This window comes from Prosopis cineraria, unplaced genomic scaffold (assembly GCF_029017545.1).
Source record: "Prosopis cineraria cultivar Desert tree isolate PC_DT_omini unplaced genomic scaffold, ASM2901754v1 PC1, whole genome shotgun sequence".
Taxonomy (NCBI): domain Eukaryota; kingdom Viridiplantae; phylum Streptophyta; class Magnoliopsida; order Fabales; family Fabaceae; genus Prosopis; species Prosopis cineraria.
The window spans coordinates 31,661,631-31,673,780 of record NW_026555332.1 but is presented as its reverse complement, the minus strand read 5'-3'; the positions used below and the strand labels follow the sequence as shown (position 1 = coordinate 31,673,780).

The window sequence follows — 12,150 nt, the reverse complement described above, 5'->3', positions numbered from 1 at the left end:
GTGGGGTTTTGTCAGTTTCAGGTAGGGGAAAAAAACTATGTTTAATTATTTAAATTTAAAATTGTTAACATCATCATATATGTTTTTTAATTCTTACACTTCCAACTCTCTCCTCCATTTTTTTTTTCTTTGGTTACTAGATTTTTTGATATTGTCCTGCCTTGATCTTAAATAGGAAAAGACGCAGTATGAAAATTCATTCATGACTTATTTTGGGAAATGGGACATAGGATAAGATTGTTATCGTCCCACCCTGTAAACACCTCTAGTTTTCAAGTTTTATATTGAGTAATTTTAAAAATGTTTTAATCCTTAAATGCTAATATATAACTTTAGGTTTTTAATGATGATATTAAAGTCCTGTTTGCTTTGTATTTTTAAAAAATCATTTTTTGTTTTTAAAAATAAAAACTTAAAAATTTGTTTGGATAAGTGTTTTTCATTTGTTTGTTTCTAAAACATGTTTTCATTTTTTATTTTTAAAACCAAAAAATAGAACAATTTAAGTTATTTTTATTTTATTTTTTTTTGTTTTTAAAATACACTACATTTAGTTATTAAAAATTATAGTTACCTTAACTAATTTTTATTATTAATTACCACAACTAATTGCCTATATCAGTCCATTTTTTAATTATAAAACTATTTTTACTTGATATAACCAAATGAATTTTCATTTCATTTTGTTTTAAAAACAGTTTTTAAAATTGTATTACAAAATAGTTTTTAAAAAATAAAAAAAACAGAACAAAAACCGACCTTTAATTTCTAAATTTTTATTCTTAATTCCCTGAGTAATATATAATTTCAAATCAAATATGGGCCCTTACGTTGGAGGTTGGACAGCTGGAAGATAAGATGAAGACCGTATGCTAGGAGCCATTGAAATTATGACCATTCAATTAAAATATCAATTCTCTGAAACCGCTGGCTGTGTGTGTGTGTGTGTGTGTTTGTGTATATATGTGTATATATTATCTGCTTCTGCGTCCTTGTGCCCAAGTGCTGATTCTGAACGCACAAAGTGGCCTGATCGGTATATATATCATAAAAGCACGTGGTTTAGAGATCTTCCTTATCTTCCTTCAGAAGATAACACAAACCTCATAAGATGGTTTGGAGGTTGCTGCAACTAATCTGGACATTTCTTTCCGGAAGCTTCTGGTTCTTTAATGGCTTCTTTCCTTATTCCGAAAATGGTAAGTCTATATTTTCAGCAACTGAATCCTGCTCATTTGTTTAATTAAATTTCTTCCTTTTTTTGTGTATTGAATCTCTATATATATATATACTGATCATACTCTAAACTATTGTCATCCCCCCGGAAAGTTTTTGTTTAATCTTGAAAACTCGATCGGCTAAGTTTAAGATATATGAGTTTGTAATGACTTTGTACCTTCAACAGGTTCTAAAGATAGAAGCTAGTTAAATAATTTATAAAGATTAAAAAAGGTTAGGTAAAAGTTAGTTGAATAATTAATAATTTAATTTGTTAACTGTAAAAATTGTGTCCTAATTTCCCTGAAACATTAAGGATTCGTGGGGTAAAATGAAAAAGAATTTGTCAGCACACACTATTAACTAACCATGTTGCTATTATATATGTCTATATTGACTAGGTATGTGACTAGCGAACTTTTTTAATTAACAAATATCCATATAACCTGAAAGAACATACGTACAAATATACATACACAAATATGTGGGAAAATATATCTTTTGGTTTCTGCATTCTTTTTTTTTTTTTTAGTATTCTAAGTCCCTTCATTTTCATTTTTGGAGTTCTAAGTTCTAAATGAACAAAGTGTAAGGACATTGAATGAATGTAAAACACCAAAAAAAAATTAAGTTTAGGAATCCAAAACACCGAAAAAAGGATAGGAACTTATAACAAAATACAAGCAAAGTGCAAGAACTAAAAGGTATGTTTTTCCTAAATATATGCATAACTTTTGACAATTTTGCTAGTTGATAATTAGTATATTTTATGTGCAAAAATGTCATTTATGTGTTAGAAGGAATAGGGTTGCACGTAAATAGAATTGGGCCAAGTATCACCCATGCCTATGATGCTCAGCCTGGTGTCTAGTTCACATCAATCTGATGCCCAAGTGATGGGCCAGGTTTGGCCTAACTCGAAAAAGAAAAAAAAAACAAAGAAAAGAAATTTTTAAAAATACTTTTTAAAAAGAATATAAAAAAATTTATCTTTAAAAAAAATATAATTATTATCATTCAACATATATTCTTTACACAACTAATATTAAAATCAAAATTTATTATTTTTAAAATTACATATGACAACAAATATAAAGTATTTTTACATAATATTAAGTTAAAAACAAATTTTGAATTTTAAAAGATATTAAAAATTATAAAAATAGGAAATATAATGCCCAAAAATATCATAAAAATAACAGTACATGATAACTTTTTTAAAAATAATATCATAAAATAAATAATTTTCAAAAGAAAATTTTTAAAAATTGAAAAAAAACAAATGGCATATGTTTGGTCCAAGATGGACAAGAGTGCCCAACCTAAATCTTGGCTTAATGAGTCCGAATAGCTTGGATAAGGCCAGGCTAACAAGACTAAACAACTATATTAAAGAGTATTTCTTTTAGTCCCATTTATTTTTAAGTAATAATTAAAATATATTTTTTTAAATTATCCTTTTATGAGAGAAAAAAATAATATGATATTGTTTTTGAATTTGTTATATAAGGGTATATTTAAAATTTTATGTATTTTTATTTTTGTATTTTTTTACATTAATATTGATAAGATTGATAGATTTTACATATTACTTATAAAAAAAAAACTGGAAGAGTATTTGACAGTACATAATGTATGGCTTGGTAGCCCCAAATTGGACATTTAAAATGAGGGAAACAAGATCCTCGAGATGTTTGGTGAGAGCGTGGCAACCAAGAAATTGACTTTTGACCAAGAACAGCAAGTTGGCAAGGAAATTGGCGCAAGCATTACCTTCGATAGCCATGATTAATTTGGACCTCCCAACATTTTGCAATCAAGTCATATACTTTTTATTATTTTTATTAAAGACACCTTCAATCACTCAATCGAAACCAGTAAGAAGTATTTAAATTATTTTTTATACAGGTAATTTGATTATTAATTATTATTTTTTGATAACGCAGAGAACATCACATTCCACAATGATATGCTTGAATACCGCATTCCAAGCGAGTGGCTTGAAGTATTGGGAAGCACATTAAATATAAAAATGGCCCAACTGCTCAAGCCTCATCCTATCTAGAGCCAAGAAACGAGCAGATTGAACTTATATAGGTTCATGTTTATAAGTTTGATTATCTCAAAATCAATCATTTTTTAAAAGCTTAGATTTTATTCAAATAGCTTTAAGGTGACTGTAAGCCAGTTTTTTTAAAAAAAATTAAAATGTCCAATTATAATATTTTAAATTTAAAAAGAATATAAATTATAATGTTAAAAAATTAAAAAATAATAGAAATTTTAATTTAGAGTTAAACATATATTCTAAAGTTTAAATTCAATTTTAAAATTAAAAATATTTATTTTATTTTTTAGGGGTAAAATAAAAAGGGTGCAAACAAGCAACTCGAGCTTCTTTTTTCAATACCTATCAAGGCTAGACTTCAAAATCCAGTTTGTTTAAAAAAAACATATATTCTAAACACTTATAAATACATATTAAATGGATAGCCGATCAAGTCTAGCTCTTATTTCTAGCTCCAATCTTTTTTATATGTGTGCATATAATTGTATTATATTTGTTGATTCGACCAACAAACGTTAGTTTAGTTGGTAAGAATTTATAACATAAAAAATTGATCTATAAATACTTATATAAATACTCTTTAAGTTTAAAAATATGTCTTGATCTTAGTGAACTCTCGAAACCTAATTCATCTAAATTTTTTTCTGCCCAAAAAGAAATTGTTGATTTCACATAATCCTTGACAAGGTTGATTCATAAATCAGGTGGGACTTAAACCAAGATGTAATTCACCAGTACAACAATTTTTATTGATGTTTCGATGTATCTAATTTCATCCATTATTTTATGTTTGGTTGGAGAGAGATTTGAAAAAGGAGATGGTGCTAAGGGTAGGAATTTATTCCTCCCTTTCAACTTATCTCTCTCTCTCTCTCTCTCTCTCTTCATGTGAAAATTCCTAAATTATCCTTTATAGTATGTTACTACATTTTGTACCAATTATTTAATTTCTATAATCTTTATTTTATATGCAGGTCTAAATTTCACTTTCATTAAAGACGCAAAGTTTGCACCAATAGTATCAGAATATGACTACATAGTAATAGGAGGAGGAACATGTGGGTGTCCCTTAGCTGCAACCCTCTCACAAGGAGCCAATGTCCTTGTCCTTGAACGAGGAGGCTCACCTTACACCCATCCTGACAAAATTAACCTCAACAACTTCCTTAATTCCCTCATTGACATCACCCCATCTTCCTTTGCCCAGCACTTCATATCCACTGATGGGGTTCTCAATGCTCGAGCTCGAGCACTAGGCGGTGGCTCTGTAATAAATGCTGGATTTTATTCACGAGCCGAGCCCGCATTTGTGAGGAAGCAGGCTGGGACGAGAGACTAGTGAATGAGTCATATGAGTGGGTGGAGAAGAAGGTGGTGTTTCAACCAAATGTGAGGCAATGGCAGTCAGCAGTGAGAGATGCGCTAAAGGAAGTGGGAGTATTGCCTTATAATAGTTTTAGTTTTGATCATTTGGTTGGGACTAAAGTTGGAGGTACTATTTTTGATGACAAGGGAAACAGGCATACTGCTGCTGATTTGTTAACATATGCTGACCCTAACTCTATTTCAGTTTACATTCATGCCACTGTGCAGAGGATTTTGTTTCAAGATGGTTCAGGTAATCATGATCTTTACTCAATTTGTTCTTTGTTCTTACACGACACATGTTTGATACTTGAATCAAAACAATTTTAATTGCAAAAATAAATGATTGCTTGACGTAAATATCAACTAACTTCATGATGAAAGAATTTTCAAGGAAATGATCATAGAAAGGTAAGTTGAAGGCAGATTTATTCTTGAAAATGACCACAAAAGAGAATTGTTTTAGGCAAAGAAAGCAAGAGACCACAAGCCTATGGAGTAACATTCAAAGACAAGGATGGGGTCACACATCAAGCACACCTAAAACAGAAGGGTGAGATAATATTATCTGCAGGTGCAATAGGGAGCCCACAAATATTGATGTTGAGTGGTATTGGGCCGGCCCAACACCTTCAGGCCCATGGGATCAAAGTGGTGTTGGATCAGCCCATGGTGGGCAAAGATATCGCTGATAACCCCATGAATGCTTTGCTAGTGCCATCTCCTCTACCTGTTGAACTCTCTCTCGTCGAAATAGTAGGCATCACTAAGTTTGGGAGCTATATTGAAGCAGGCAGTGGATTGGGCTTGGGAGCTTCCTTGGCTCAAGCTTTTGAAAGCATTTTTGAGACTCCAACCAACCAGGTTAGCCAACAAATGTTTTTTTTTTTATTTTGTTTTGTATGACGTACGGAACATGTGTTTAATATTTTTATTTTTATTATTCAGATTGTTTTCTCTTGTTGTCACCCCAACGTCTAATATTCATTATTAAACAACTTTGTTAGTGTTATAATAGTTTAATAAAACTTTCTTTCGAACTTAATAATTGAACATTTGGGATCACAATTAACTCTGAATACATTTCCCTAACATTGTTAGTGTTATAAATTGCAATTTTTTTACATATTATTGCTACTATGCTCTGAAATCAAAATTACAAATCATTTTTGTCGGGAGAGAGTGGGGCCCAAATCACCAACATAGGTCCGTGCTTGAATATATTGATTTTTTAATCATTGGTTTAAAGTTGGACACTTCTTGTTAAGGGTGAGCAAAACTAAATTGAAACTGAAAATTAAATCGAATCGAATTTTATCTATTTGATTCAATCTATTAAATTTTTCGGTTTGATTCAGTTTTTTTTATTTTAAATATTTCGGTTGATCAGTTCAATTTGGTTAGTAAAATTTAAAATCAAATTAATCGAACCGACTAAATTATATATAATTTATTAATTTATAAATTATATTTAATTTATAAATTATTTTATTTTATTTTATTTTTATTTTTCATCACTCACGTGTCTGTTTTGTTACAATTATATATTTAGCATGGCTGTAATTAGATTATAGTGTTGTGATTGGATTATGGGGCTATTATTTGATCATCGGTGTTTATTTGATTATCCATGCCTTTATAATATTTGGACTTTATGTCATATGGGTGTAATTAAAATAGGCTCATATTGAAAAAAAAATGAATAGAAAAAAAAGGCTTAATTTTGTAGTGTTGTTTGTTTTAATATTTTAAAAAATGGGCCCAATTTCAATAGCCCAATATGAAACTAAAAAATTGAATTAACTGACCAAACCGAATTATCAAATTTCAGTTCGATCCTTATTCGGTTTGATTGGTTTGTTTGGTTTGATTTGGTTTTCATTTTCAGTATTATTCGGTTGATCGGTTTTGCATATTTTGAGACCGAACTGAACCAAACCGACCAATGCTCACCCCTACTTCTTGTGACTCGGACTTACATGGACCATGTAATGGCATGCTTGGTCCTCATCCATGTGCCAAGTTCAAACCTTGATTAATGGCCTAATTTATTTACTAGGGCTACGCCTAACTTTGTGCCTCTAAATGTAAATTGAATTGGTTTAGACATGGTCCATGAGAGAAATTCTTAAGTAAATTGGGTGCATCACGTCATTTGTAATCTGTCTAATAAAAACATGATATTAAATATAAATTGTTTCAGATATTAATAATAGTAAAAAGGTAAAAGGCAATAAATCAAATGTATATTCTATTATATGAATAAATCAATTAAAAAATGTCACACAAGATTTTATTTAAATTATTTGGAGTATTTTAATTGAATAAATTACAAATGACATGGCACACCCAATTTATCTAAGTATTTCTCTGGTCCATGGATAAATTTATCACTTATTATTCTTAGGGAGAATTACATACAGATCACACACAAGAAATTAACCACTGTAAAATTTATTAACAACTAAAATAAGGCCATTTACAACACAATGGCCTTATTTCAATTGTTTATGGATAGTGCAATAATTAATTTTGTTGTGTGGAACTTTAATGTAATTCTACCTTATTCTTATTCCATATATCCTCTTTTATCAAAGTTTGATTGTTTTGATAAAGTAAGCTAACTTGGCTTTTATTATTTGAAGACGGGCCAACCCTTCATGTATTTCCCTCAACCAAATGCAAGTATGTGGACGAAAACCTTTGAATCTCTTGCCAGTTTAAATCTTAAAGGAGGAATGATCATTGAGAAAGTCACAGGACCACTCTCAAAAGGCCATCTTGAGCTCCATACTACTAATCCAAATGACAATCCATCAGTCACATTCAACTACTTCAAGGAACCAGAAGACCTTAAGATCTGTGTTGAAGGCATGAAAACCATTATAGATGTGATAAACTCCAAAGCTTTCTCAAAGTTTCGATATAAGAACGTGCCAGTCCAAGCATTAATTGACCTTTTCTTGATCTTACCATTTAACTTAAGGCCAAGACATCCACGTGCTGCATTCTCTTTGGAACAATATTGTATAGACACTGTCCTCACAATATATCATTACCATGGAGGTTGCAAGGTTGATAAGGTTGTAGATCATGATTATAAGTTCATGGGTGTGGATTCTTTGAGAGTTATTGATGGTTCAACCTTTTTTAGTGCACCTGGGACCAATCCTCAAGCCACCCTCATGATGCTCGGAAGGTAATAATAAGTAGGGAAAATATTAATAAAAAATCGCTGGAAGAAATTTATATTAGTCAAAGATCACTTGTTATCAAAATTTAAATGGATAATTTTTTATGCTGGTTAGTCTTTTATCAATAAATATCCGTTTAGATTTCAACAACTAATTTATTTTAAATTAACAATAGTTCATTTTTCATTTGAGTTTTGACAAGAAGAGGTTTTTATTGCTATTTTTCCTAATAAGTACATTGACTTGTAAATTTGGGAAAGTTCATTGATTCTTTTGTGTTTACTATTCAATAGAAACATCATAGGCTGATTTTCATTCTTTCTTTTCTTGGATTAATCTAAACTTTGTTCATTTGAGAATGCTGGTGATTGGAGTTGATTAATGAATAACTTTGTTTTATTATTACTTTGGGCAGGTACATGGGGAAGAAGATTTCAAGAGAAAGACAGAATTGAAGAGATTACCTCAGTCTTTGCAGTATGTGGATGGGTTATAATAATATTTTAATAAAATTGACCTTGCAAGGGCAAAAGTTTGCAGTACTTTGTGTCTATAAAATATTTTGATAATAAAATTATCCCAGTCAAATTTACATAAGATTATTGATTCTATAGGTTTTGGATGAGTTAGTGTCTCTTTCAAAATACATAAATTAAATATTTCAACTTATTACAGTATGAAATTTTACTTGATATAAACAATTTTAATTTTAATTTGTTATTCAATTTGACATTGGCTAATTCTAATCCAAGGTTTGAATCTCGTTGGGAGAGATGCTCTCATTTAATGCTTGACTCTACTTCGAACAAAATTACCTTCAATAGAAAGGTACCTGTGAGCAATAAAAAAATAATAATAATAATACAAAAAAGAGTAAAATAGAAAGATCTTTTTTCAATTTTTAAAAATTACATGGATTTACTCAAATTTTTAAAAATTTATATTTTACTTAAATTTTTGACAGTATTAAAATTATTCTATCAAAAATTATACAATATTAATTTTATTAATTGAATGTATGTTTAAAAACTTCGATTATACGGTGAGGACGTGTGTTAAAAATGGTTGGGAAAAAAAAGTTTAAGAACCATATAAAAATATTTACTATAAATAAAGATCTTGAATTTTTAAAATTTTAAAAGAAAATCACCGTCCTTAGTTTAAATTTAAATTTTTAGTTAATTTTTTTACCCCTTTTCACAATATATATATATATATATATATATATATAATACTCCTTTGTGTGTAATTCAAGTAGACTGTGATTGCCGACCATATGATGAGACTTAACTCTATAAGTAGAAGTCAAATAGTTGAAAGTGAAACAAGTGTGTTTGCATTTGTGTGGTTATGTGTATTACCTCATATGAGACCAAAATATGTAATGTGACATTGAGAGGTCAATTATGAATATGATGTGATATGATGTGTTAAACAAGTGTATTGGTCTTTTTAGACTTGATTCAGGCCTAAAGTAGTATAATGAGGCAAGATGTGAGAATTAAACATTTAGGGCGCTCAATTTTAAAAGAAAAATAGCTTTTTGTACCTAGGCATCCAATTTAATATTGGATTATTGGATTGTATTCAAACTTATTTCATGAGATAGATTATGTTATGAGTTTCGTGTGGACACTTGAATCATTCCAATTAAACATCAGATGTGAAAATGACACATGGTGGAAGCTCATATCAAAAATCTATCATGACAAGAGAATCTAATATATGCGCCGCGGCGCATGGTGTGCAAGCCTATATGACATAGAACCAGAGCATGTCTCTCTATACCACATGTTGTGGTACATGTGATACGTCACCTAAAAATTAATGTAGGAGCTATAATGACGGAGAAGGAGTACTTCATCTAAAAATTATAGAATTTTTTAAAGGATAAATAACAAATGACTCCTAAACTATAACTCTATAAATCCAAGAGTGTTTGAAATTGTAAAATTATTTTTGATATAATATTCATCTTCAACCTTTGAAAAAAGTGAAATTTGACTTCTATTATTAAAAAAATTAATTTTGATGTTTAGTTGATTTGAAAAAGACATTGAAAATGATAAAAATTATTGTAAATGACCCATAAATTATAGACCAATGATTCAAAAAGTTACAAAAAATGACTAAGATAATTTTATTGGTCTTTTTTAATTATTTTTGAGGTGCTTTTATGACTTTTTTTATTAATCAATAATCAAAGTTAATTTTTGTTAATAGTAAATACTATATTGCACCAATTTCAAAAATTGAAAAAAACCTATAATTTAGAGGAAAATATTTGCTCTTTCATCCTTTTTTAAATAGGGAAAACCATTTTTTTAGTATAGTTTTCTTCAGTTTTTAATTTGGTACTTGTGCTTATTTTTCTTTTTATTCCCTCCTTTAAGTTTCCTCCATTAAACATGTTACTCCTTACACTTTCTGAAATCCCTTGAGGGACTTACGGAACACAAAAGGTGTTATCATTGGACTCTGAAACTTAGGAACTTCGAAGGCATCCTGATGAGATTTGGGATTGTTGTTCATCAGTTCAGAGAGCTTCGCCTTAATCTTCATTCAACATAAAGCAAAAGGGTGATTAGGGATCTCATTTCACCCACGAGAGTGGATTCAAAAATTAGGGATTCGAGTTTTGCAGAAAGCGATTGGGTGATTCAGCCTCGTCTTTCAGTGATGGGGCGATTTGACTTTGTCTTCATGCAACAGGTTCATCTCGTTCATCAAAAAGAGGACCTGCGATTCATGGATTAGGATTCAAATGACTGCTTACCATTTACTTCCCATAGGTTCATTTGAAATGCTTGCTTGCTTTGATTCTTTTGTTACAGAACATTCGATGCCTAAACTACAGCTTTGTTCGAATAGCTACTTTGAATTTGATAGGTTATAGTGTAATTTTATGAACTTCATAGTTATAGTGTAATTTTATTTCAAGACAATGACAAGTTGGCATATTTTGATAGGTTCACTCATTGAATTTTTCTTCTTTTGGAAATGGTTCCCTCTCTAGATAGGCCATAACCCCAGACACATTCTGATAATCTGATTTCTATCTAACAGAATTGCGATGGGAGGTTGTGCGCACGTAGAAGCCCAAGCTTTTATTCTAAAATGATGCAAGACTTAGTGGCAGCAATATGGCTTAGTGGAAGCACTGATTCTTGAAAAGCACCAAGAAGAGAATGATAGCATGAAGGAAAACAGAGAATTTGATACAAGAGAATGAGATCATGAAGGAAGAGAAAAACACTTGAAAGAAGACAAAGCGCACTTGAAAGAAGAGAATGAGGGCATGGTGAGAGAGATTGAGAGGTTGAAGATAAAGTCGTAGAGCTTAAAGATTGTGTTCTTTATTAGTGGCTATCATGTATCTTTTGTTGTACTAAAAGTAGTGGAATGTAAAGTGGGTAGATAGGCCACTGTTAATGTAATTTATGTAACCATCATTATGAAATAAAGATGAGTTTTGTTGCTAATCACTTTTGTCAAGCAGTTCGAATATACAGTTTCAGTTTGTTTCATATTTTCAGTTTCTTATATTCATGACAGCAAAAAAAGACAGCATTCTAAATAGTAAATGACTCTGGATGGTATTTATTTTTACTTTGCTGTTCATGAGGGGGATTTTTTAATTGTTGTCCCTCTCTTCACATACAAAATGTGGTCCCAACATTATAATCTGTGTCTGTACAAACACATAATATTGTGACAGAAAAAATAGATTATTTTGCCAATAGCAAGGGTCCTGTGACAGCAAATTCAATAAATGACAGCAAGTTTAACAATATGACAATAGGATTTCCAATGCATTTTGCACATTACCAGCAGTTTTTGTGCAATACCAGTAGGTAATTTGTGTGTATAGGTGGGGGGTCATATTAAGTGACAGCAACAAGAAAAAATTGACAGAAAAAGTGATAAAAGAGATTAGCAACAAAGCTCAACTTGATTCCATGATGATGGTTCCATAAATTACAGTAAAGGTGGTCCATTTATCCACTTTATATTTTACTACTTTCAATACAAAAGATTCTAGCAAATAAAATGGTTCATCAACCTACTTCATTGCATTCCACTACTTTAAAATATTCCTACTTAATCAATAAAGTATAATAAAAATGGTGACACCCACATTACACTACTTTAAAATATTCCTACTTAATCAATAAAGTATAACAGAAATGGTGACACCCACATTCCACTACTTGAAATATTCCTACTTAATCAATAAAGTATAACAGAAATGGTGACACCCACATTCCACTACTTTCAAATTCTCCTATACAATAAACAACACAA

General features: G+C 30.3%; 1 long non-coding RNA gene and 1 pseudogene across 1 annotated transcript; both read left to right on the top strand.

Moving 5' to 3' along the window:
- Window positions 1–975: 975 nt before the first annotated feature.
- Window positions 976–8,442, top strand: LOC129316025 (protein HOTHEAD-like; annotated as a pseudogene).
- Window positions 8,443–10,149: 1,707 nt separating this feature from the next.
- Window positions 10,150–11,327, top strand: LOC129295770 (uncharacterized). Its single transcript, XR_008589622.1, has 2 exons — window positions 10,150–10,557; window positions 10,912–11,327. It is a non-coding gene; the product is annotated as an uncharacterized LOC129295770 (long non-coding RNA).
- Window positions 11,328–12,150: the final 823 nt, after the last annotated feature.